Source organism: Acinonyx jubatus, chromosome B3 (assembly GCF_027475565.1).
Source record: "Acinonyx jubatus isolate Ajub_Pintada_27869175 chromosome B3, VMU_Ajub_asm_v1.0, whole genome shotgun sequence".
Lineage (NCBI taxonomy): Eukaryota > Metazoa > Chordata > Mammalia > Carnivora > Felidae > Acinonyx > Acinonyx jubatus.
The window spans coordinates 46,953,180-46,979,757 of record NC_069386.1 but is presented as its reverse complement, the minus strand read 5'-3'; the positions used below and the strand labels follow the sequence as shown (position 1 = coordinate 46,979,757).

Genomic DNA, 26,578 nt, shown 5'->3' with positions numbered 1-26,578 from the left:
ACAACATTTTTATTAACATTTACACACACAGGAATTCACAGAAAAGAAGTAAAACTCAAAGAAGTGGTTAAATTCAAGGTCTCATATACCATTTTAACAAAGGAGAGGGGATTAGGGCTTTGAGAGACAATAAATCATGGGAAATAACTAGGAAATACATGGGAGGACTAATGGAAGATAAGGGTTATTTTCATTAGGTCTCTTTATGCAAACTCATCTTGGTATCAGCTCTCCATCTCAAAGTGATAAGAGTCACTCTTTCCTACTAAGGGGGCCCGGGGTGGGGGGAGGGGGATGTCTTCACAAAGGGATATTTATACCTTGCTTTCAGGCAGATAACAGGAGGACAGAAAACAATTTTTGCTTCTTTTAATTCCAAACTGCTGTCCACTCAAAATAATCCTTAGCTCAAAGTGGCATATGTTAGCACAGCATACCCTGATCCTTTTCATATGCTTTTATTTTAGTCTTCCCTAAATACAGTTAAGAACTCAGAACTTTTTATTTTCTGCCCATTATGGGACAGAAGAAAACTGGCAGAGGACACATTTCACAATTATTAAATGAACCTGAAAATGAATGCAAAGATAGACAGCAAGCACCTTAGACTCTAATGATGAAAACAAGGAAATCTCAGACTAAATCTTCAGATGAGATTAACCTGATACAGTTCATAAATGGACAAATGTTAAATGCGGGTGTATATAATGATAACTAAAAGGAAATAGAAAATGTGGAAAATTTTTTTAATTCACTGGATTGGTTATGCTAACTGATATCTACAAATCCATAACTGAAAATATCTGGCAATTATGAAGCAAAGAAGATGGCCATCAATGCTTCAACAAAATTAAGACTTATGAAAGGTTTCAAAAAATTCTTCAAGTATCGCATTTAATGATGCACATGCAAAAGAAAAAAAAAAGCCCCAGAATGATAAGAACTTATCAGAAGTATTTGAAATCTCAAATCAGTATTTACAAGATAAATACACTCCAAGTTCATTCATGTATGACAGTTGACCAGTAGTTAGTTACATTCAAACAATGTTGCCCATTTCAGGTACACATACTTTCAAACCCTGAAAAAATTTACTAAAAATCTGGGCAACACAGGACAGTGAATCATCCTAAGCTTGAAAGATGCAGATCTACACATATTCAGAAAAGGGTGGGAGCAGAACCAAGAGTAATAGAAAAATCACAAGAATGGACAAAAGAATTTTAAAATTCTGTCAGAAATACAACATGTGACAAAATTTTTCTAAGTTTGGAACTAGGTTAGTATTATTATCCAACAAGAAATTTTCTTGATTTGGCAATATCAGGAAGAACATGGTTGAACTTCTATGAATTTTCACAAATAGGACATAAGAAAAAGTCAACTGCACATAATCTGGGCTTTATACATATTTGATGACTCTTAACTATCCTACAAAAAACTAGTTTTTTTCTCAGCTCAATGCATTCTCAAGCATAAATGAATTCAAAAACCCTTGCATAAATTAACATGAAGAGAGATGTATTATAAAAGGACTACATGAGAGGTAGATATGCTCATTAAGAAGGTTAGAACTTATATTTGCAAAGGAATGACTTGAAAATGATAACCTATGACTGACAATAATGCAGGGAATTCTTTCAGTGTATGGGGAAAGCTTCAATTACAAAACCATAAATTGCCAAGAAAAATATTTCTCATGCAACTAGGAAAAGAACTTGCAGAAACAAGGAATTTTGTCTAACCCTTCAACCACAACATTCTTTTGCACAGGTCTCAAAGTGGGAATAAAGGAAGATACTCTTCGTGTGCATACCAAAATTTTTAAAACGTGCATATCCATTGTAGTATGTGGTATATAATTAAATGCATAAAATATATATGTACAGAAGGTACAATTTAAACCTAACGAAGAGTAAACGATCAGTAAAATACAGAATGTGGGTTATTTTACAGGACTACTGGTAGCCTGGTCTCAAAGGTCAGTGTCATTCAAAAATAAAAAAGAGGGAACTACACTAAATTAAAAGAAACTAACACAAACAAATGTAATGCATGACTGGATACCGGTTCCAAAATAAATCACTAAACAGAACATTTTGGGGACAATAGGAGAAATGTGAATACGTACTGCATATATATATATATATATATATATATATATATATATATATATATTAGATTGCAGGGATTATTCTTAACTTTAAGTGTGTTTATGGTATTGTGTTTATATGGAAAATTGGCCTTATTTTTATGACACACAGATAGACACATCCATCCACAGTACTTAGGTGTGAATTGTGGTATTTGCAGTGTGCTCTGAAAATGTTCACCAGAAAGAATTTAAGATAGGTACTTAAAGCAAATGTGACAAAGTGGCAACACTGTTTAAACTAGGTGGTAGGTTATATGTGTCCAAACAGATTATTCAACTTTTCAATATGTTTGGGGAAAAAAATAACATCAAAACTTAATAAAAAGTTGAAAAACTAACAAATGAAGTCTAAAAAACAAAAATGTAAAAGAAGGAGCAACTGAATATTTCTTAAATTTTGTAGGTGAGCCTCCTTGCTTCTCCTCACTCACCTTATTCCCACAGACAAAAAAAGAAATATAGTGAATTGCGCACTGAGGTATCAGAAGACCTAAGGTTCTAGAAATGGTTCTATCACTCCTTAGCCATGACCTCATTAACGATGTCTCCCTGAGGCCGTCTCCTGATCTTCAAGTTGGTGCCATAAACACAGACCAGTGCAAAAGGGGTCTTCGGGTACAAACAGATTGTACCAATGGCAGATACAAATGCAAGGTAACAGTTGTAACGGTATTTATAGTGATGTTTCGAAACATCAAGAGCAAAGCAGCCGTAACAATTCTCTAAGCAAACCAGTGCCTTCCTTGGCACAGCAAGTTTCCGCTTAGGCAGCCTAAATTGCCACTAATCCCCCGAAAGCAGGACTTCTCACAAATGCTAAGAGGGGGCTTTTGTATTTAAAACTCTACTCCGAGGCTTCAATTTTATGCTTAATGGCACTAAAAGATGTCAAATTCTTAAGACCCAGTCCAAATCTCAAAACAATAAAGTTTAAGTCCACAGAATTTTTAAAAAACCAATCTTTGCAAACAAAGAGAAACCCTTGGACCAAGGTCTCCCGTGCTTGCAGAAGCGGGTCCGCTTTGACGTTTCTCCTCTCTAGCAGATTTCTCCTTAAAAGCCTTCAAACTTGACGTAAGTTGGGAAGAACTTCCATCTCTAGAGCAAGATAAAACCTCAGAGTGAGCTCATTCTTTATGTCTCATTAAGTGAAACCTGAAAGCACGGTCAGTAAATTGTGTACCCAACTCCACGTTTCTCCTCAGGGCCCTTCTGCAGACAATAACGGGACTTCAAGGGCAGAGCAGGGAAAGTCCCTTTGACAAGAATGAGGGTGTGAGCGTGGAATGACTGGTCACCTGGGGGCGAGGGGTAGGGCAGCAGACAGGGGCCCTAGGGCCCTGGACGCCTGTAGGTTCGGGACCCCCTTTGGTCTCTGTCTACCACTTTAGAGACTCCATGGAGCGTCGTTGTGAAGGAGGCATGGGTCCCCGCCAAACATCGGCACAAAATGTACGGCGGACCAAAGGGAGTAGTCTCCAGAGGAGAGCCAAACCCAGGCTGAGGCAAACAGGCGCACAGGCCCTGGAAGGCGAGATGGAGGAGGCGGAGGAGGACACGGAGGAAGAAGCGGCGAAGGCCTGCGCGGCCCCGGCCTGCCGCACCGAGCCGTCTGCCGCGTCGCGCCGGGATCCCTCCCCCGCCGGGGCCGGCGCAAGATGGCGGTCAGGCCGCCGCCGCGCAGCCGGTCCCCTCCCCCGCGCCCTGGGCGCTCTCGGCAAACCGCGCCGGCCTCGACACCCCCGGCCCAGCGCCCCCGGAGTGAGGCGGCGCAGGCCGCGCGGGAGGGCCTCTGCCTGCTGCAGCGCGGGGCGGGCGGGGGCGGGGGGCGCTTACCGTGAGCGGAGCGGATCGGCCTGACTGGGGCCCTGAGGAGGAGGAGAAAGAGGAGGAGGAAAAGGAGGAGCACGAAAAACTACACGGCGGCAACGGCGGCGGCTCCCATTGCGGAGCAGCAGATGAGCCGTGGGAAGGGGGGGGGGGGGGGTTCTCGTGGAGCCGGCGCGCTGCCTCATGGGTAGGCTCCGGGTCAGCCTTCGCGCGTCCGGGCTCCCTTTCTTCTAGCCGACACGGGAGGCGGGCGCCGGCATGTGCGTCGCACCGCAGGCCTTCGACGGCCGCGGCGCCCCACCACGCGCTGGCCGCGGGCGAGGGCTAGGGCCGGGGCCTGGCGAGGCTGTGAGAGCCTGCCTGCTTGTCGGCCCGGTCGGGCCAGCGGTCTCGAAATCGGGGCTGCACCGGGTCTGAAGGCGTGGGAACGTGAGTTCCGGGTCCTCCCTGTGTGTAGCAGCTAGTTCTGGGCAGGCTTGGAAAGAAAGAACGTCTAGGAAGAGAGGCGCCATTACAAAGACTGTTCCTGAGGCGCGAAGACGTAAACCAGATGAGAAGTCAAGACAGGTTCTTTTAATAATTGGCTAATTTCGCCATACTTTTTTCAAACCTGCGATTTTAATTGTGTCTCCTTTAATTCCAGCCATATGGATGCCTGTAATAACTTAAAAAAAAAAAAAAGAAAGAAAGAAACATGCATTTACAAGAACACTTACCAAGATACTGCTTGCTACACACTATATTCTGATCTCTAAGAGAAGTTTCCTCTCCGAGTTGTTCTCACAAGATCAATGTATCTTCATTAGATCCTTGAAACACACACACACAACACCAATCACTGTGCAAACCCATCACTGAATTGTACTAATTCTCCCTATTTGAATAAGTTTCTTCTTTCTCATCCAGACTGCCCCCAGCTTTTCTTTGGTGTTTAGCATTACAGTCACTTCATTATTGGTTACCACCCCCAGATTAATCTTACCCAAAGGCCACCTGAATTAACCCTAGAAGACCTGGAATGGCTACAGGTAACCATGACCTACTCTTCCCCCATCTGTGCCAGGGAGAGTCTATCCAGCTTTCTCTTTTCTTGCTGGCCCTGAAAGTCAACTTTGTAGGAAAAGAGAATAATTAAAATAACAAACTGGGAAACTAAAAGTTAAAAAAAATCTTGGTGTATTATTCTTAAGTCGTTATATTTCAAATATACTTCTAGTGGTTCTCAAAGCATTATGGTATGAAAATGAACTTAGATTTCACTCTGTGTTCTATAGTTTGGTCCTCGGTTTAAAGAGACAGAAACTTCATGTTGTTAGACCCTAGAGCTAATTTAAATCCAGGGGATGATTCATGCCAACCAAACTTAATACAGACTGATATACAAGCCAATTTATCCCTCTTTTTTTTTTTCCTTTCTTGAAAAGCATAACTGCTCTGAAGACCAGAAAACCTGGTTGACACATTTTCACTCAAAGGAAACATTTATATGAGAAGCTACATTATAAAGGATGTCCAATGAGTATGGAATCAACACACATGAAGTAATTTAGATTATTATTATTATTATTAATTATTATTTTGACTACTCCATCCTTAAAACTCCTCCCTTGGCTCGTAGAACATGACTCTCTTGGTTCTTTTGACTTACTACCATTTTCTTAAGAGCTTCTCTTTCTCTGACTTCTATTTTCTGCCCTTTTCCTTATATACATACTCTTTAAGTATCCTCACCATACTCATTCTAAAGTGAGATCATGCTCCACACCCTTCCCTGACTTGTAGTGGGCATAGGTGATTGCCCAGCTTCCATTCCACCACTCCATTGTATCCACCTATACAATTTGGATGGAATAACCACTATCCAATTCCAAGAATGGTCCAGTCAGCATAAAACTATTATAATTACTACCCTTACCTCCCTTTGAACCAGTTTTGGTTTCATAAACCAATTAGAGCAAAGCCCAGGATTTTTGTTTGTGGGCAAAAGAGAAGTTCTTTCCTTTTCTGAATGCTATAGCATTGGCATTAGAATGTGAATACTGGTAGAGTTATAACTTTTTTGTCCTTTTTTCTACTGAGAAGAGCCAACTGAGAATAAAGCTAACAAATGGAGGAGGAAGGGCTGGGTGAATCAATCATAGGGAAAGGAAGTCAATCCCTGAAAGCATCACAAGCCTCCAAACCAAACCCAACCTGAACCCCCTGCTACCTCTAGACTTCTCTATTATATGTGCCAATAAATTTCCTTTTCTGTTTAAGTAGAAGGGATCCAGAATAAGACTCTGTGGCAAAAAAAATTATTTTTAGCTGAAGGCATTTGAGTTCCTGCAATCTCTTATCTGCCTAAAAGTGGAGCCTCCCAAAAGAACTCAATTGTCATAAATCTCCTCCCAGGGAGCAACCAGGGAAGATTAGCTCTTATCAACAGAGACAGTGAGAATTGTCACCACACCTAAACAATCATTATCACAAAACTATCATATCTCCCATCTATTCTCCTACGGGCCCATTTATCTTTCCTAAACGTCATTTGTTTTCCCATAAGTGCACTTTCTCCCCCACCCCTTTCCAATAAGTCAATTGGTTTCATGTAAGTGCCCTCTTCCCTCCCCTTCACCTCTTTAAATTGTATATAAGCCCCAAATTCTAACCACTCCTTTGAGTCACATTTCTTTGTAAACCCCCCTACAAGGTTTGTGATTAAATTCTGTCTTTTCTCTTGCTAACCTGTCCTTTTGTCACTTTTATTCACAAGCCCCTGAAAAGTAAATCTAAGAGAATAAAGAAAAAGTTTGCTCCCTGCCAAAGCCATTTTAAGTGGACTTTCTGTTACTTGCAAGTGAAAGCACCCTAACTGTGACAGAGACAAATATTCACCATCTTGCATACCCAGGAAACCCACATTTCCTAGCTCCTTCTATGTCGGGCCATGTGACTGTTTCTGGCCAGTGCAACGTAGGCAGAAGCAGTGATTGCCCAATCTAAAGCCTGACCCTTAAAGCTTCCAGTGATTTGTAGTTCCTTTTTATTTTTCACACATCAGTCAGCCACATAACAGAAAATTCTGAGGAGCTAAGGAAAGGCAGTAACATTAGACGGAAGGACCCCAGTTCTGTTAATAATTGCATGGAGCACATCTAATACAATGATCTTCATTGTACTGATGGGAGCAAAACATAAACTTTTACTGGGTTATGACTGAGATTTGAGGGTTGTTTATTACTAAATCACTAACCTTGATTAATAATAGAAACAATGGCCTACCATAACAAAAAATCCAAATAGGTCGCATTAGTTTAGCATAGCAGTCATGTGGAAATTAAAGAACCATGTAGTAGGCTGGATAACCAAAAATTCATATTAGGCAGGGGCTAAGCTGTTGCCTATAATACCTTAGAAGGCAGATTGGTATAAGTACATATTTTCTAGCTTTAAGGGAAGAGTTGAGAAAACAATATTAATTGTAGATGTTGGTGACTTTTTATGTGATTAGCAAGATAGTACTACAAAGAGATTAGCATGGAACCAGTTTACAAACAAATGAAAGCAAATAGAATCCAGCATTTGGAGGCCTTGCAGAGTTTGAAAACACAATGCTCCTAGATTCAGAAGAGGAAGAGCTATGATTTTAAAAGGCTTTGAGCAAGGAAACCTCAGTAGGATTTGAACAAAATGACTCAGCCCTTAGGAATAGATCAGATTACACATGTTGTTTCAAATAGTATCTACTGTTTCAGATAGCCTCAAAGTAACAGCTATTATTTGTACCCCAGCTTTACTGAGATGTAACTGACCAAATTGTATTATAAAGTGTACAGGATGATTTGATATACATATCCATTGTGAAATTATTACAATTAGGTTAATTAACACATCCATCCCCTCACAGTTACTTTGCATGTGTATGGTGAGAAAGTTTAAAATCTACTCTCTTAGCAAATTTCAAGTATACAACACAGTACATCAAATCCCCAGAACGTATTCATATTATAATTGAAAGCTGTGACCAGCATCTCCCCAGAGTAGCAACTGTTAAATTGAGAGTGAGATTTGATTAAGAAAGTGGAGAAATAAGGCATCTTTTAGAAGTATTGCCCAGGGGCAATATTGTTGGTGCTTCAACCATTACTCTCAGATATCTACCCACTTTTTTGGGGGTGCTCCCTTTGCCCCAATATTCACTGCGCCTTCCAACAGCTAGCATCTGCAGCTCTTTTTCAGAGGACTACACTTAGGCTCTTGGAGCCACTTTTCCTCCCATCACAGAGACTGAAAATACTTGGGAATTTATACCCACAGGGCAAGCTCTTAACCAAGAACTGATAAATGCAAGAGTGTGAAAGTCCTAACTCCCTTGTCTTGGGTGAGAACAACTTGGAAGCATGACTCACAGTCCAGAATTCCCCTGTAGGACCAGTGCATCCCTACCCCAAATTCATTATGTTAAAACCCTAATCCCCAGTGTGATGGTATTTGGAGATAGGGCCTTTCGGAAACAATGGAGACCTCTCTCTCATTCATTCTTTCTCTCTCTTTCTCTCTCTGATTCTCCCTCTCCCTCCCTCCCCCACTCTCTCAGGATACAGCAAGAAGGCTCCTATCTACAAGCCAGGAAGCAGGTTCTCACCAGGCACTGAGTCTGCCACAACTTGATCTTGGACTTCCCAGCCTCCAGACTGTGGGAGACAGATGTTTATCATTTGGAGAGCCTGGGTGGCTCAGTTGGTTAAGTGCCTGACTTCAGCTCAAGTCATGATCTCATGGTTCATGGGTTCAAGCCCTACATTGGGCTTTCTGCTAACAGCACAGAACCCACCTCAGATCTTCTGTCCCCCTCTCTCTTTGGGACCCTCTCAAAAATAAACATTTTTTTTTTAAAGAAGTGTTTGTTGTTTAAGCCACCCAGTCTATGGTATTTTTGCTATAGCATCTCAAACTAAGACAGTGTTAGTAATGCAAACCTCTTTGTTCCCTCAGCCCTAGAGATGGTAGCCGATTCCTGTAGTCACCACCTCCATAATATTTAGTGTTATCTTTTTGCTGTTAACAATTCTTTATTTTAAATTCTCTTCGTTAAACAACTAGTATGCTTCTATCTCCTAACTGGATCCTTAATGATACACTTGGCTTCCTCTTCTTCCTTGTCCTGCTTTCCCCACTTGTATACAAACTTCTTAATAGTCAATTTTCACAAATCCTCTTCTCAGGATCTCCTTCTGGGTAACTCAACCTAAAACAGTCTCAGAAAGAATTTTGGGTGTTGTTAAAATTGAACTGACTGGAAACAAATGGATCAGAAGCCTACTATAGTTTTGAGAAAACTCTACTGTGAAAGTAACTAGGCACCTAATCTAAAATTATTTTTAATTTTAAAGCTGTAAAACCATCTTTGGTTGACCACTAGCCTCTTCAAGTATGAAAGCTATACAGTCTCCAGGGAGAGCAGTCTCATTCAGATATGGCCACAGAAGATTATAAACAAGGAAAACTTCCCAAAGTGTAGAGCCAGAGGAAATGAAGAAAGATAATATCCTTGTTAACTTTACATATTGACTTGACTGGGATAAGCAATGCCCAGTAAAGCTGATAAAACATTATTTCTGGATGTGTCTATGAGGGTGGTTTCAAAAGAGAATCCCATTTGAATCAGTAGACTGAGCAAAGAAGATTGTCTTCACCAATGTGGATGGGCATCATACAATCTGTTGAGGGCCTAAATAGAAGAAAAAAGGCAGAGGGAGAGTGAATTTACTCTCTCTGCTTGTGCATCTCCTCCTGCCCTCAGATATCAGCACTCTTGGTTCTTGGGCCTTAAGACTCAGCCAGGACTTACACCATCAGCCCCCCTCATTCTCAGCCTTCAGATTTGTACTGAATATGCCACTGGCTTTTTTGGTTCTCCAGCTAGATGTAGATATAGATACAGATATATAGAAATAAAGATATGTATCTGTCTCTATATTTAACACCTATTGATTGTTTCTCTGGAAAACGCTATTACAGAGTATCTCACCAAAAGAAGAATTAGAGCTTAACACCTAACCAAGGAAACTTCTTCACCTCTGGTATAAAAGGCCTTCAAAAATGTCTTGTCATCAGGATTTCAGAATTGCTATAAAGGTGTAACCACTTTGTCTCACATTCTGCTCCTTTTCTAACAACAGTGTCTTTTGCAGTTATCCTCCTTCACTTCTACCATTGTATATTGGGTGTAAGTCTTGTGGGAGGAGTGGATTATATGCATTAGCCCATAGGTCACCAAACTGAGAAAAGTCACATCTAGAGCTGATGAAGAAATCTGTGCACCATCTGAGACTTTAAGCTAGACACAATGGCTTCATGGGACTCTGGATTATCACCTTTGGACATAGGTTAGTGTAAGGGAGGAAAAGAAGAATACGTATTTGGGACCAGAAAGGTGGATTAAGACAGAGATAATCACTTAATTTTCTCCTTTAAACATTTCCCATCCCTTTTACATTCAAATGGCAGCATGTAACTAGTTCAGGACAGTGGAATGTAATCAGAAGCAATTTACATCAATGCTACTGAAGTGTGGTTCAGAGACCAGTATTGTTCCATGATGTGTTTGTTTTTGGTCCATAACAAGGTAAGAATAGCAAATGAAAATATTTAGAAACTTATATAGAAATGGGACATTTTCACAACATCTTTGTTGTCTTTTATAAAAGTAACAGTCTGTAACAGATTGGAAAGTTTTTAAAAAGTGGTCCTTTGCTACAGATAGTTTGAGAAGCTGTATTCTAACATCACCTCTAGCCCAGCCTCTAAAAATTCTTAACATTCTTCCCAGACCTTTTTGTTCTTCAGTTGGTCAGATGCAGAGGATCTACCAGAGTACTTGAAGCCCTAGAAAATAGTGGAGGTACGAGGTAGAAGTAACCTGGGGTTTCTGAATGATTGATGGAAGAGAAACAAATCCCCAAAAAACACATCAATATCCACTAGACTATAAGGTGAGTGAGAAATAAACTTTAATATGTTAAGTCTCTGGGATTTGGGGGTTATTTTTTTGAGTAGCTAGTGTAAGTTATCCAAATACATTGTTACTGACTTTTCCTATGACATTGACTTTTATCTCTATTTTCATTATTCCTCAACTTATATCCTGAAAGCACACCCCTCCCCAAAGCATCAGAGCCATATATCTCATCACCTAGTTGACAATCCCACTTGGATGTCCCACAGGACCTAAAAACTCAACATTACTAATACTTAATCCTTTATGCTCCCTCTTTTTTTCTCTATTCAATTTTGTTCAGCCATAGCGCCATCCCTCCAACCTTCCAATCCTGAAATCTTGGAATAACCCTCACCTTCTCCTTCTCTTGTCCCCATCATAACCCATCAACCCTGTACCAACTTCTGAAGGTTCTACCTTCATCACATCTTTCTAACCGTTTCCCTACTTTTAATTTCTAGTTCCTCTACTCTACCTCACTTGAGTGAGAAAATCTTCCTTTGTACACTCCTGCAATTAATTTCTTCTAACATTATAAAACACCTTTCTTTTTTTTTAATTTTTTTAAATGTATATTTATTTTTGAGAGAGACAGAGACAGAATGTGAGTGGGTTGGGGCAGAAAGAGAGGGAGGCACAGAATCCCAAGCAGGCTCCAGGCTCCAAGCTGTCAGCACAGAGCCCGACACGGGGCTCGAACTCACAAGCTGTGAGATCATGACCTGAGCTGAAGTCGGATGCTCAACCAACTGAGCCACCCAGGCGCCCCTATAAAACACCTTTCTAAGAAGCAAATCTAAATATATAACATCCATGCTTTAGAAATATATCAATTTTTTACATAGCCCTTAAAGACAAAACTCATGCTCCTTAACATGATGTGCTGGATACTGTGGATTGGCCACTTCAATTTCCATTCCACTCTCCTTCTAATTGGACATGATAAAAAGCCAAACAAAACACACAAAAAAACACAACTATACTCTCCACACAGCCTTACCAGTAGAGTTCTAGATGTGTTAGGTTCTGCAATTTGATGCACCTGCACTAAATTTGAGGTCGAAGCCATCTTCTGGCAGCAAGGTTATTAAGATGTGACTGTTAGAGGCAACTGCAGCAGTTGACTACTAGTGGTAGTATCTATTATCTATCTATAACTGCAGGTTTGTACCTTTTGACTCCCTTCACCCATTTAGCTCAGCCTCCAATCTCTGCCTCTGGTAACCACCAATCTGTTCTCTATATCTATGAGTTTGGTTCTTTACTTATTTGTTTAGATTTTACATAAAAGTGAGATCATGCAGTATTTGTCTTTCCTTGTCTTATTTCACTTAGCATAATGATCTCAACGTCCATCCATGTTGTCACAAATCACAAGATTTCATTCCTTTTATGGCTGAGTAATATCCCATTATTTATATATATATATTTATCACATTTTCTTTATCCATTCATCTGACAATGTACACTTAGAGTCCATATCTTGCCTCTTCTAAATAATGTTGCAATAAACATGGGGTACACGTATCTTTTTGAGTTAGTGTTTTTGTTTTATGTGCACAGCACCCAGAAATGGAATTGCTGGGTCATATGCCCATTCTATTTTTAATTTTTTGAGGTATCTCCATACTGTTTTCTACCATAGCTTCACCAATTAGCATTACTACCAACAGTTCATAAAGGTTCCCTTTTCTCTACATTTTCACCAACATTGGTTGTCTTTTTTTATAATACCTAACAGATGTAGGTATTACCTACAGATAATACCTTCCCTAATGATTAGTGAATTTGAGCACATTTTCATATACACATTGGCCACCTGTATGTCTTCTTTGGAAATAGGTCTATTCAGATCTTCTGCCCATTTTTAAATCAGATTTTCTTTTTTGCTATTGAATTATATGGGTTCTTTATATATTTTGGATATTAATCCCTTATCAAATATATGATTTACAACTATTTTTTCCTATTCTAAGTGACCACATTCTTATGTAACATTGCATTTATAGCTAATACAGTATATAATTAGTGTTAGTAGTTATTACAAAAGTCAGTCTATATTGTAATTATTGTCTACTGCTCTCTACTAAACTATATGCTTGTTGAGCACAGAGACTGTGTTTCATTAGTCTTTACCTTTTCAGTGATTATCACAAAACCTATACCAAGCCTCAATGAATGTTTGATTAATTAATAAACAAATATGTGAACGAATGACAAACATTCTAAAAAGCTGCATTTTTTGGTCTATTGTACCATATAGGAAACACGTAGAACATTTCTTTATTAAATCATTTTTTCTTCAGTCAAAATATAATAAAATTTATTAAATTAAGCTGGATTGAATTTTTGTGCGGTAATACAACCATACTTTCCTGAGACTATTCCTTTTTTATTTTACTTAGAGTTTTAGGTGATCCTCAATGAGGTAAATACACAGGTCCAATTCATAATAAATATGTTTAATGAATTTCATTTTAATTTCCTTTCCATAACTCCTCAGTTACTAACTTATACACAAACTTCAACTACTTCTATAGGTAGTTGGTTATTTCCATTATGTATAGATTCTACTAGTTTCATTTTTAAATATTAAACTAATCCTTGTTTTCAAATTTGGGCATATTTGCTAGTGTCTCACTGTTCCATGATCCAAATACCTAACCCACAGCTGAGACATTGTTAGATGAATTTGACATTTGTTATATTAATAGTTTCCTGAGTATGTAAAATTTTGATGTGATCATTTTGACTAGGGAACATTTTGGTACAGACTAAAATAGAAACTCATACTTTTTTTTATTTTGATAAAATATTCAAAATTATTTTTCTCAACCCATTCCTAAGTCTCATACAATTACATCTTCAGTTGGAGTAAAGATCTGGGATGTGATGAGGCTTAGAGATCAAGTGGGGTAAGGAATGAGGTATAAACAACAAAATTGAGTTTATGTTTTGTCATGATCATGACCATTTTGATGAGTCTGTAACAATTGCATCAAACTGGCCATCTCAAAAAAACAGAATTCAGAGCTATGTATATGTCCTGTCTCCATTTCTAAGTGTAAGCTCTAAAACAGTGGTAGAGTACTAGATCATAAATAGGCTAACATATTTTGGTTATTATAAGTTAGTAATTATAAGTGATAATATTTGTAAGTGATAAGCAGGTAGAACTATGTAATATAATCTCTAAATATGTTGACTCAGTGACACATGAACAGCATTTAGTCATGAAATAAAAATATAAAACATTTTATCCAAAATATTTAATAATGTGCATAATCATAGCCATGCATCATAATGAAACATAATTGATAAAGAATTTACAAAAGCAATACTCAGTTTTTCCAGTTTATTGGTATATAATTGGCATATAATATTGTATAAGTTTAAGATGTATTCCATAACTATTTGAGATATGTATATATTGCAACACTATTACCACAATAGGTTTAGTTAACATCCATTACCTCACATACATTTTTTTCTTATGATAAGACTTGTAAGAAATACTCTCTTAGCAGCTTTCAAATATTCAATATAGTATTGTTAACTGTAGTCACCTTGAACATTACTGTTTTCTATACCTCCAAAACTTAACTTATAACTGAAAGTTTGTACCTTTGAATACCTTCACCTATTTCCCCCATTCCACTGCCTCTACCTCTGGCAACCACCAATCTGATTTTTGTTTCCATGAATTTGGGTTTTTTTTAGATTCCACATAGAAGTAAGACCATGTAGTATCTGTCTTTCTCCGTTTGACTTATTTCACTTAGCATAATGACCTCAAGTTTCATCCATGTTGTAGCAAACGTCAGGATTTCCTTCTTTTTTAGGGCTGAGAAATAAATCCATCCAGTAATGGACATTTAGGTTGTTTCCATGTCTTAGCCACTGTAAATAATGCTGCAACAAACATGGGGTGCAGATATCTCTTCAAGACAGAGATATCATTTCATTCAGATATAACCCAGACGTGGAACTCCTGGATCATATGGTAGTTTTAGCTTTAATTTTTTGAGGAACCTCTATATTGTCTTCCATAATGGCCAGTTTACATTTCCATCAACAGAATATAAGGGCTTCTTTTTCTCTATATCCTTCTCAGCACTTAAAACTTGTTTAATTTTATAATAGTCATCCTAACAGGTGTGAAATGATATCTCATTGTGGTTTTGATTTGCATTTCCCTGATGATTAGTGATGTTGAGTGCCTTTTCATGAGAGAGAGAGCACACATGCGCAGGGGAGGGGCAGAGTGAGAGGGAGAGAGAGAGCTGTCAGCACAGAGTTCAACATGGGGCTCTGGGGCTTGATCTCACGAATCAAATCATGACATCATTACCTGAGTCAAAATCAAGAGTCAGACACTTAACCAACTGAGCCACCCAGGTGCCCCTGGCATTAATTCTTCTTTAAATTTTGGTAAACCCCACCAGAAAAACCATCTGGTCCTAAGCTTTTCTTTGTTGGGAGGTTTTTGATTATTGATTCAATCTCCTTACTCTTTATTAGTTGATTCAGATTTTCTCTTTCTTCATGATTCATTTTGGTATGTTGCATGTTTCTAGGACATGCATTCATTTCTTCTAGGTTGTCTAATTTGTTGGCATACAATCATTCATAGTAGTCTCTTATGGTTCTTTATATTGTGATATCAGTTGTAATGTCTCCTCTTTCATTTACAACTTTATTTTTGGGTGCTCTTTGCTCAGTCTAGCTAAAGAACCAACTCTTTGTTTTGCTGTTTTTGTTCATCTTTTCAAAGAACCAACTCTTAGTTTTGCTGATCATTTCTATTGTTTTCCTGTTTTCTATTTCACTTATTTCTGCTCTAATCTTTCTAATTCCTTTCTTCCGCTAATTTAGGGCTTAGTTTGTTCTTCTTTTTCTAGTTCCTTGAGGAGCAAAGTTAGGATGTTTACTTGAGATCTTCCTTTATTCCTGATGTATACATTTATTGCTATAAACGTCTTTCCTCTTAGAACTGCTTTTGCTGTATCCCACAAGTTTTGCAATGTTGTATTTCCATTTTTGTTTGTCTCAAGATATTTTTTAATTCCTCTTTTGATTTCTTCTTTGATCCATTGGTTGTTCATGATTGTGTTGTTTAATTTCCATGTATTTGTGAATTTTCCAGATTTCTTCCTCTTATTGATTTCTAGTTTTATACCATTGTGGTCATAAAAGATACTTAAGTGTGATTTCAATATTCTTTAATTTGTAAGTCCTGTTTTGTGGCCTAAGATATATACTGAAGAATTATCTGCATGAATTTGAGAAAAATGTATATTTTGCTGCAATTAGATGGGATATTCTGCGTATGTCCATTAGGACCATTTAGTCTATAGTGTTGTTCAAATCTACTGTTTCCTTATTGATTGTCTGAGAGTAGGGTATTAAAGTCCTCAACTATTATTGTATTGCTGTTTATTTTTCCTTTTAGTTTTGTTAGTATTTGACTTATATATCAGGTGCTCTGATGTTGGGTGCATAAATACTTAGATAATTTTTGTTTTTAAATGTATCTATGTAATGCTTCGTTTCAAAAAAGTTTGTATACAGATACAAATAATATGGAAATATCAAATAAATTAAAAACAAGAAAATCAGTCAAAAGGGAAGAAAGGTTAAGAAAGTTTCATATTGTCCTAATGCAAAACGCAAACCAATTTCTTAGGAAAGTAAAACTATGCTTGAATTCAAACCAGAAAATAATTTCTCCACTGGATCAACATAGGCAAGATTCTATGTATGATATGCCTTAATCTGGGAGTAGATTTCAGTGTAGCCAGAGAAATGGATGAATTACGAATTCTCTAGATAGTCCTCCTTAGTGATTCTTTCATCTAAGCTTTAAAAAAGAATAGTGAACAGCTCTGAATTTGAAATTAACCCACCTGAGAAACACCTAGAATACAGCTATTCATTGTCACTAATTAAGTACAGAGCCTTATGTTTTAATAATCACTAGAGCTGGGGGGTAGCTTTGACATTTTCTGGTGAATATTAAAACATGCAAACGATGCCTGTATAAAAAGTCACCCCACCTGGTACTTGGGAATTGTGCCTAAAAAATAAAGTACAGGAATAAAGATGAAATTGTCTTCAGAAAATAATTTGTGCCCCCTCTAACCTACTGAAAACTGGGTAACTGATATTACAGAGTTCCACACCATAAAGCATGGCAGCAATAATTTTGGTCTGGAAAATGTTAAATACCACCACACACTTTGCATTAAAATTTGTTATACTAAAATATCCACAGAGCATCAATATGTGAATACTATTAATTTGTTATTATGGAATAGCCCACCTGAAACTTGCCTGCTTTTTTAATATAATATTGCTCTAAGATATCTAGAGTTGCAATTATCAAGTATGAAGCAGCAGTTTAAATGACTTATCTGGTAAGCAGCACATAAGTGAAGCTTCTAATTTTCATAGCACAAAGGAAGCAGTATTTTAAAAATGGAATAGCCCATGTTGCAAATATTTGAACTGTCGTGAGATGGCCAAGTCATTTGAAGTGAAATTCTTGTTCATTTTTGGAACATCTTTGGTCATTATTTCTTCAAGCATTGACTCTGTTCCATTCTCTCCTTCCTCTCCTTTTGGAACTCTGATTATATGAATATTAGATCTGTCCTCCATGTCTCCTGACTTTTCTTCTATATTTCCTATTTCTTTTGTCTATCTGTGTTTCATTCTGGAAAATTTCTTCTACAATATTTTCTAATTTGCTCTTATATTTATCCACTCATTTTTAAATGTTTATATCACATTAATTTATGTATAATATCATTGGTTCTTTTAAAAATATTATCAGCCACCTTTTAGATTATTGTGATATTTTAAATTTGTTTTTTATTTAAGTATAGTAAGCCACATTTTTAAAAAATCTCTTCTTGGGGCGCCTGGGTGGCGCAGTCGGTTAAGCGTCCGACTTCAGCCAGGTCACGATCTCGTGGTCCGTGAGTTCGAACCCCGCGTCAGGCTCTGGGCTGATGGCTCAGAGCCTGGAGCCTGTTTCCGATTCTGTGTCTCCCTCTCTCTCTGCCCCTCCCCCGTTCATGCTCTGTCTCTCTCTGTCCCAAAAATAAATAAACGTTGAAAAAAAATTTTTTTTTAAATTAAAAAAATCTCTTCTCTAATAATTCCAATATCTGCTATATTTTATTTCTGTCATTTTTTCATGGGATGCTTTCCTTGTGTGTGTGTGTGTGTTTGTGTATGTGTGCCTATGTTGTTTTACTGTACACTGTTTATTGTCCATAAAATATTATGTGAAAGGATTCTTTGAAGTCTAGCATAAATGTACCTTCTTTCAGAAAGGATTTTCTTCTACCAGTTTAGAACAAAATTATACAAATTCATGGCTTCATGTTCAATGGGCCATTCAAATCCAGGTCTGTAATTCTTGTGAAGAGTGAGCTCACAGCCACAGCCTCTCAGGGAGTTTTTCTCCTTTTTTTTTTTTACATCTGTTTTTTGCAGTGCCAAGGCAACATTCTCTTTGGTCTCTGCATGTATGGATAGGTATATTTCAGGTTTTCTTTTGCTCTGAAGGTGACACCACTTCAGTGGAGAAGGGGTTGTCTGCTATGTCCCCCCCACCCTCACTGTGGGCAGGACTTGGGTTTCAAGTTCTGATTTCTTACATGTGAGATTGCTAAAACCAATGCCCAAACATGCCCAGATCAATAACTTCCCTTAGAGTAAAGGCAGCCTCAGTGTATCAGTGCTCTGCTTCTGTCTCCAGAGTCTATTGTTTTCTTGTTTTCTTGGATTTTGGCCATAATTTGGGCTCTACAATGCTTTTAAGAAAAAAAAACTTAATAATTTTTCCAATATTTTTAGGCTCTTTTGTCAGAAGGATTGGGAGTAAAAATAGAATATATAACTTTATAAAGAAGAGAGGTTTTCTTTTCTTCTAATGTCTGTGTCTAGTTTTAGTATTAGAGTAATGTTGGCCTTCCAGAGCTGGGAAATGATCATCCCTCCTCTTTAATTTTTTGGAGTGGTATTATTTTCTTCCTTAAATGTTCAGTAGAATTCACCAGGAAAGCACCTGGGCGTGGATTTTTCTTTGTAGGAAATGTTTTAGTTACAAATTCAATTTCTTTAATAGACATACATATATTTACATTTTCTATTTCTTCTTGGATGAGCTTTGGCAGTCTCTGTCTTTCAAATAATCTATCCATGCCATCTAAGTTGTCAGATTTATTGGCATAAAATCACTCATAATATTCTCTTTAACCTTTTAACATCTGAAGAATATATATTGATATCTCCTCTCTCATTCCAAATATTGTTATTTGTGTTTTCTCTCTCTTTTTCTAATCAATCTGGCTAAACTTTTATTAATTCTTTTTTCATTTTCCCAAAGAAATTTCATGGAATTCTTCTATTATTTTTCTGTTTTCATTTCTGTTCTGATATGTTTTATTTCCTTTCTTCTGCTTATTTTGGGCTTGACTTTCACTTTTTCATCCAGTTTCTTACGGTGAAAGCTGTGGTCATTGAACTGAGACCTTTCTTATTTTCTAAGATAGGCATTAGTGCTATAAATTTCTAAGTCTAGATGTATCTCCATCTAACAAATTTGATTTGTTGTGTTTTCATTTTCATTCATTTCAGCAACTTATTTTTCTTCAATTCAAATCTGTCTTGATTTCTTTTTTGACATATAGGTTATCTAGAAATGTAATATTTAGTTTATAGATATTTGAGGGTTTCCTAAATATCTTTTTGTTACAGATTTATAATTTTTTAGTTTGTTTTCATATTAACAAACTTTATTTTTATTTTTTAAAGTTTTTTAAAAATTAAAAAAAATTTTAACGTTTATTTATTTTTGAGAGACAGCGAGAGACAGAGCATGAGTAGGGGAGGAAAAGAGAGAGAGGGAGACACAGAATCTGAAACAGGCTCCAGGCTCTGAGCTGTCAGCACAGAGCCCGACACAGGGCTCCAACCCACGAACCATGAGATCATGACCTGAGCCAAAGTCAAACACTGAACCCACTGAGCCACCCAGGTGCCCCTACAGACTTTATTTTTAGAACAGTTTTAGGTTTTCAGAAAAATTGAGCAGGAGATGCAAAGTTCCCATTTAACCCTTCTTCCTTCCCCACCTTAGTTGCCCTCATTATTAACAACTTGCATTAATGTGGTACGTTTTTTGCAATTGTCTGCAATTTACATTAGGGTTCATTCTGCTTTGTACTGTTCTATGAGGGTTTTTTTTTTAAGTTTATTTATTTATTTTCAGAGAGGGAGAGAGACAGAGGCTGTGAGGGGAGGAGGGGCAGAGAGGGGAAAGAGAGAGAGAGAGAGAGAGAGAATCCCAAGCAGGCTCCACACAGTCAGCACAAAGCCCAATATGGGGCTCAAACTCACAAACTGCGAGATCATGACCTGAGCTGAAACCCAACAGTCAGACACTTAACCAACTGAGCCACCTAGGCGCCCCTTGTTCTATGAGTTTTGACAAATGCATAATGTTGTGTATCCACCATTGTAGATCATACACAATAGTTTCACTCCCCTAAAAATCCCCTGTGCTCCACCTATTTATGTCTCCCTCCCCCCAAACCCTTATCAATGACTGATCCTTTTATTGTCTCTATAGTTTTCCCTTTTCCAGAATGTCATATAGTTAGAATCATAGACTATGTAGTCTTTTCATACTGGCTTGTTTTGCTTAGCAATATGCATTTGAGGTTCATCCATGACTTTTCATGGCTTTATTTTTATTGCTGAATGTTCCATTGTCTGGATACACCACAGTTTGTTTATTCATTCACCTATTGAATGACATTTGACTGCTTCTAGTTTTTGGCAACCATGATTAAAGTTGATATAGTGGTGCCTGGGTGGCTCAGTCAGTTAAGTGTCTAACTTCAGCTCCGGTCATGATCTCACAGTTGGTGATTTCCAGCCCTGCATCAAGCTCTGTGCTGACAGCTAAGAGCCTGGAGCCTGCTTCGGATTCTGTGTCTCCCTCTCTCTCTGCCCCTCCCCTGCTCCCTCCCTCTCTCTCTCTCTCTTTCTCAAAAATAAACAAACATTTTAAAAAAAAAATTTAAGTTGCTATAAACATTTATGTTCAGGCTTTTGTGAAGACACATTTTGAAGTAATTTAGATAAATATCCCAGACACTACGAGTTTGATTCCCTTGTCCAAGGCCATATAGTTAAGGAGTAACACAACTAGAAATTGAACTCAAATAATCTGATCCAGAGTCTGTACCTTTAACCAGTATGTTAAACTTCCTTTCAACATGTGATACAAGTCAGGTGAACAAAGTAAGGGAAGATTTCATGGATGATGGGGTTTGAATTTAATCTTAAAAGGACTAAGAGTTGGAGTGCCTGGGTGGCTCAGTCGGTTGAGCTTCCAACTTCAGCTCAGGTCATGATCTCACAGTCTGTGAATTCGAGCTCCGCATCGGGCTCTGTGCTGACAGCTCGGAGCCTGGAGCCTGCTTCAGGTTCTGTGTCTGCCTCTCTTTCTGACCCTTCCGTTCATGCTCTGTCTCTGTCTCAAAAATAAATAAACATTAAAAAACTTTTTTTAAAAAGAGGACTAAGAATTAGATAAATAGAAGTGGGGAAAGACTTTCAATAAGGGATATGGTGAAATGCTGCTTGGAAAAGTACAGTGTGGGAAAGTGATGATGGTTGCACAATAATGTGAATTGATTAATGCCACTGAACTGTAAACTTAAAAATAGTCAAAATGGTAAATTTTATGTTGTATATATTTTACTGCAATTTTTTTTTATTTTGTTAAATTTTATTTGAGAGAAAAAGAGGGAAAGCATGAGCGGGGAAGGGGAAGAGAGGGAGGGAGTGAGGGAGGGAGAGAGAATTGCAAGCAGGCTCCACACTCGGCACAGAGCCCAATGTGGGGCTCAGTCTCATGACTGTGAAATCATGACCTGCGCCAAAATCAACAGTCGGATGCTTAACCTACTGAGCTACCCATGTGCCCCTTTACTGCAATTTTTAAAAAGTATAGTGTACATGTTGATTTATGGGTGTGGTAGTAAATTAATCTGACTGAAATTAAAGTTTTATTGAGGGAATAAAAGGAAATGAAGTTGAATATATTAATTTAGAACAAATCAGCATGAATTTTTAGTGATAGTATAAGGTTTTGGGTAATCATTAAAAAATTTGGAAGATGGAATAGACATGCAGCTTCCAAGGTTTAAGCTATGCTTTATGAGAAATACGTTGAAATGGGGAAAGGCTGGAGGTAAGAAAACCAGTCCAACTCAGTCTAGGTATGTTCATATGCACATTATCTCATTTCTTCCAACAGCAGCTTTATAAGGTGGGTATTACTGTTCCCATTGTAAGTCAAGAAAGCTAAGGTTTATTCATGCTCAGAATACTAATATAGAATAAAAGCACAATAATTTGAAGCCAGATATCTTAACTTCAAATCTAGTGGGTTCATAGATAGCAGAAATAACATGGACTTAGGAATCACACAGACCTTTGTTTGAATCCTGGCACTGACTTATTAGCTGTGTGACTTTAGGAAGATCATTTTGCTTGTCTGAGCCTCCATTTTTCTCATCTGTGAAAATGTGATAAAAATATCCATCTCCTAAGGATGAAATTCTATGTAAAGTGATTGCTAAGTACTCAATAGTATGCAAAAAGTGCTCAATAATTATTCCTTCACTTTCTCCCTCCTTAATTTCTAATGTTTATCTGACATTTATTTGTAGCATATATGTGCATCATTAAATTATTTGTTGATTTCTAATGATATTTAAAACTTATTTGTAAATTTAGATTTTCTTACATTGACAAATGATAAATTTTCACACATTAGTCTCTTTCTGGATAGTAGAAAAGCACATTTTACTAATTAAAGGCATAAAATTCTAAAGACAAATTATGAACATGGTTTGGAAACTCATGTACATATTTATTTAACACCATTTCATATCTTTGAGAAGGCTTTTGGAAACTTATTTAGAAAACTGAAAAGTCCTTGAATACCAAGTGGTTTAACAAGAATTTTTTAATGAGTTAAGTGTAAAGGAATCAAAAACATATGAATTCTATTTTCTGTAAATAACACATGGTTTTGAAAACTGAAAATATACTTGGGAAAAAAATGTTTCCTGTGCACTAGTGAATTAAAGCTCTTGAAAAACAATGCTCCACCCCCCCAACTGAGGCAAGTTTCATTTAGATTCTAGGGTATTATCACTTGAAGTTCTTTCTGTCCACAATGAAAATATTGACCACAGCATATCTTACATGTTTGATTTTGTTGAGATAAAATTACTTTAGGATGGTGTCCAAAGCTACATCTGATGAGAATTCTTGGTATTTCCACTTTCACAGTGGGTAGAATACATCATTTTCTTTTTGGACAAAAGAGAAAGCAATTGTTTTCAACATAAATCATTCACAGGGGAGCAATTCTAGGACCTCAGACATGAGAAGAGTGGGATGAGAGTGAACAGAGGGGTGTTGGTAAAATGTGGCATCACAGTTTCTCAAGGAGAATCATTTATTTTGTCAGGAAGGCAGGAGAACTAATCAGCTGAATTTTCATTAGGGTATTAAAACCTTTCACTGATAATGCTAAGTAATATAACTATCTTCAAATGTTTTATTTACACTGTGCCTATAAATGCCTACCTCTTTTCTACAAAGGAGATAGCTACCATATATAAGATCTAGATGAAGCAATCATAATTTTACTATTACCATTCTTTTGGTATTTGATTTCCAATTCCATCTTTTGGTATTATGAAAAGACTCCACTCATTTGAAGTAGTTCATTCCCTTTTATAATTTGTAGTCCTCCCCTCTCCTAAGAGGGCAAAACTGACTACATTTTGTTAGTTGTGGAATGAAAAACATGCAGACAGAATTGCTTTAGAATAAAGCATATGTTTATGCAGTGAAATGAGCTCTAATATATGGCCAAGTGGACATTGATTAAAAGGACCAGAAACACTGGCAGAAGGATAGACATAAATGGAATAGAATCGAGAGTCCAGAGATAATCCCTCACATTTATAGTCAACTGATGTTCAACAAGTGTGCCAAGACAATTCAGTGGGGAAGGAACAGTCCTTCCAAAAAATTGTGCTGTGAAAACTAGTTATCTGAATGCAAAAGAATGAAATTGGACTCCTACTTATACCATAGACAAAATTTAACTCAAAATAGATCAAAGACCTAAATGGATCAAAGATCAATTCAAATTAATCAAAGCTAAAGTATAAAGTTCTTAGCAGATCACATAGGTATACATCTGCATGACTTTAGATTTAGCAATAGTTTCTTAGATGTGACACCAAAAGCACAAAGAATAAAAGAGAAAAAATGAAGTGGACTTCAACAATATTAAAAATTTCTGTGCTTAAAAGGACACCACCAAGAAAATGAAAACACAACACACAGGATAAGAGAAAAATATGCAAATCACATTTCTGAAAGGGTACTTCTATCTAAAATGTTCAAAGAATTATTACATTCAATAATAAAAAGACAAATAACCCATCCTAAAAATTGGCAAAGGATATGAATACACATTTCTCCAAAGAAGATATACAAATAGCCAAGGAGCATATGACAAGGTGCTCAATATCATTATTCATCAGGGAAATGCAAATCCAAACCACAGTGAGATACCACTCCAAATTACTAGAAAGACTATAATAGAAAATAGAGATGATAGGAAGCATTGGCAAACATATGGACACACTGGAACCCTTCTACACTACTGGTGGGAATGCAAAATGGTGTGAATTCTTTGGAAAACAATCAGGTCATTCTTCAAAAGCTTAAACACAGAGTAACCATATAGCCATATGGCCCGTTGATTCTACTACTGAATTATACCCAAGAAAAATGAAAACCTATATCCACACGAACACTTGTACATGAATGTTTATAACAGCATTATTATAGCCAAAAAGTGGAAGCAACCCAATGTCCATCAACTGATGAAATGGATAAATAAAATGTGGTATATCCATACAATGAAATATTATTTGGCAATTAAAAAAATGAGGTTCTAATGCATGTTACAAAATTGAAGAAACTTGAAAATGTTATGCTAAGTGAAAGAAGCAAGTCACAAAAGAGAACATATTTTATTATTTCATTTATATGAAGTGTCTAGAATAGGCAAACTCATAGCAACGGAAAGAATAGTGGTTGCCTAGAGATGGGAGAGTTGAGGAAAGTGAAAATATTCTAAAATTGATTGTGTTGATGGATGCACAACTCTGTGAATATACGAAAGACTACTGAATTGTACACTTTTAAGTGGGTGAGTTGTGTGGTATGTGAATTGTATCTTAATAAGGATGTTCCCCTCCCCTACAAAAAGAACCAGAAACAACTGATAAATAGAAATGTTGGGTGATTTTTACCTTAAAATATTTTTATGTAACTTATACCTGAACTACTATATGCATGTGTGTTGAATTTCAGGTTTAAAGAGGTGAGAAAAGAAGGATAGATGGTCTCTAAAGGTCTGATTATAACTGTGTTTTCTCTCTCTCTATTTTTTTTCTTTTTTGTATTTCTTTTTGTATTTTTCAATGCACTTGTTTAGAATATAAAACTAATTCCAACATAAATTATATAATGTTAATCCAGGTGATATATATTTCCTTTTGCCTAGCAGGTACCAGGAATTGTTTTTTTTTTTTTTGTTTTGTTTTTTTGTGGTTGTTTTTTTTGTTGTTGTTTTTTGTTTTTGTTTTTGCTGCTGGAGATGCAAGGAACAGGACAATTTCCCAGTGGTAGGCTTACATTCTAGTAAGGAGAATCGAGTGGGGTTGGCAGGAGGGAATAGCCTCTTCAAGGACGTAATATATTTGAACACAGACCTTGATAACATAAAAATCTGGAGGAGGAGAGTATTCGCTGGAGGATGCAGAAATAAAGGTCCTGAGCTGGAAGGAGTATTAGTATATCAGAGCAGTGGTTCTCTAACTTAAGCATGCACTGGAATCAACTGGAGATTTTGTTAAAAAACATGCTGGCTCCTCACACACACTGTCTTTTTCAGTAAGCCTGGGAAGGAGCCCAAGAATTTGCATATCCAGCAAGTTCCCTAGTGATGATGATGCTGCTGTTCTAAGGAGCACAGTACAAGAACCATTGTGTTAGGGGAACAGCAAAGAAACTAATATGGCTGGAGAAATTTAAGTAATTGGGAGAATGGTAGGCAACAGTGTGCCAAAGTCAGCTTATACTAGCTCACAAGAGCTGAAATTAAGCATCTCTTCCCAACCTTATATTTAGTGATGTTCCACTGTTAGCTTGATATCAGCCATGGAGGAAGTATTTATACTTTGGAAATGGACAAAGGCAGCATATCAAGGATCCCATTACTAGTAATAGGAATGAGGTAAAAAAGGTAGGTAAGTGTCGGAACTTGAAGGGTCTTGTACTCCAAGACAAAGAATTTGGATTTAAGTATAAGGGCAATGGGAAGTCTTTAACGAGTTGTGAGCAAAGCAGAGACATGATCTGACTGACTTTTTACATGGAACATCCTGACTGCTGATTGGTATATAGATTATAAGGGGTATGGTTATAAG

At 37.2% G+C, this 26,578-nt stretch overlaps 1 protein-coding gene across 18 annotated transcripts in view; it reads right to left on the bottom strand.

Moving 5' to 3' along the window:
- Positions 1 to 26,578, bottom strand: part of ZNF280D (zinc finger protein 280D) — a 375,018-nt gene that overhangs the window by 198,221 nt on the left and 150,219 nt on the right. For 10 of the 18 annotated variants that reach the window (XR_008299158.1, XR_008299156.1, XR_008299157.1 and 7 more), the window contains exon 1: positions 3,992 to 4,147. The exons of 6 other annotated variants lie outside the window; for them this stretch is intronic. The gene's annotated coding sequence lies outside the window, so the exon portion shown is untranslated. Of the gene's footprint in view, positions 1 to 3,991; positions 4,148 to 26,578 lie in introns of those variants that run through there. 2 more of the 18 variants (XM_027067324.2, XM_027067326.2) reach the window with 2 other exon arrangements.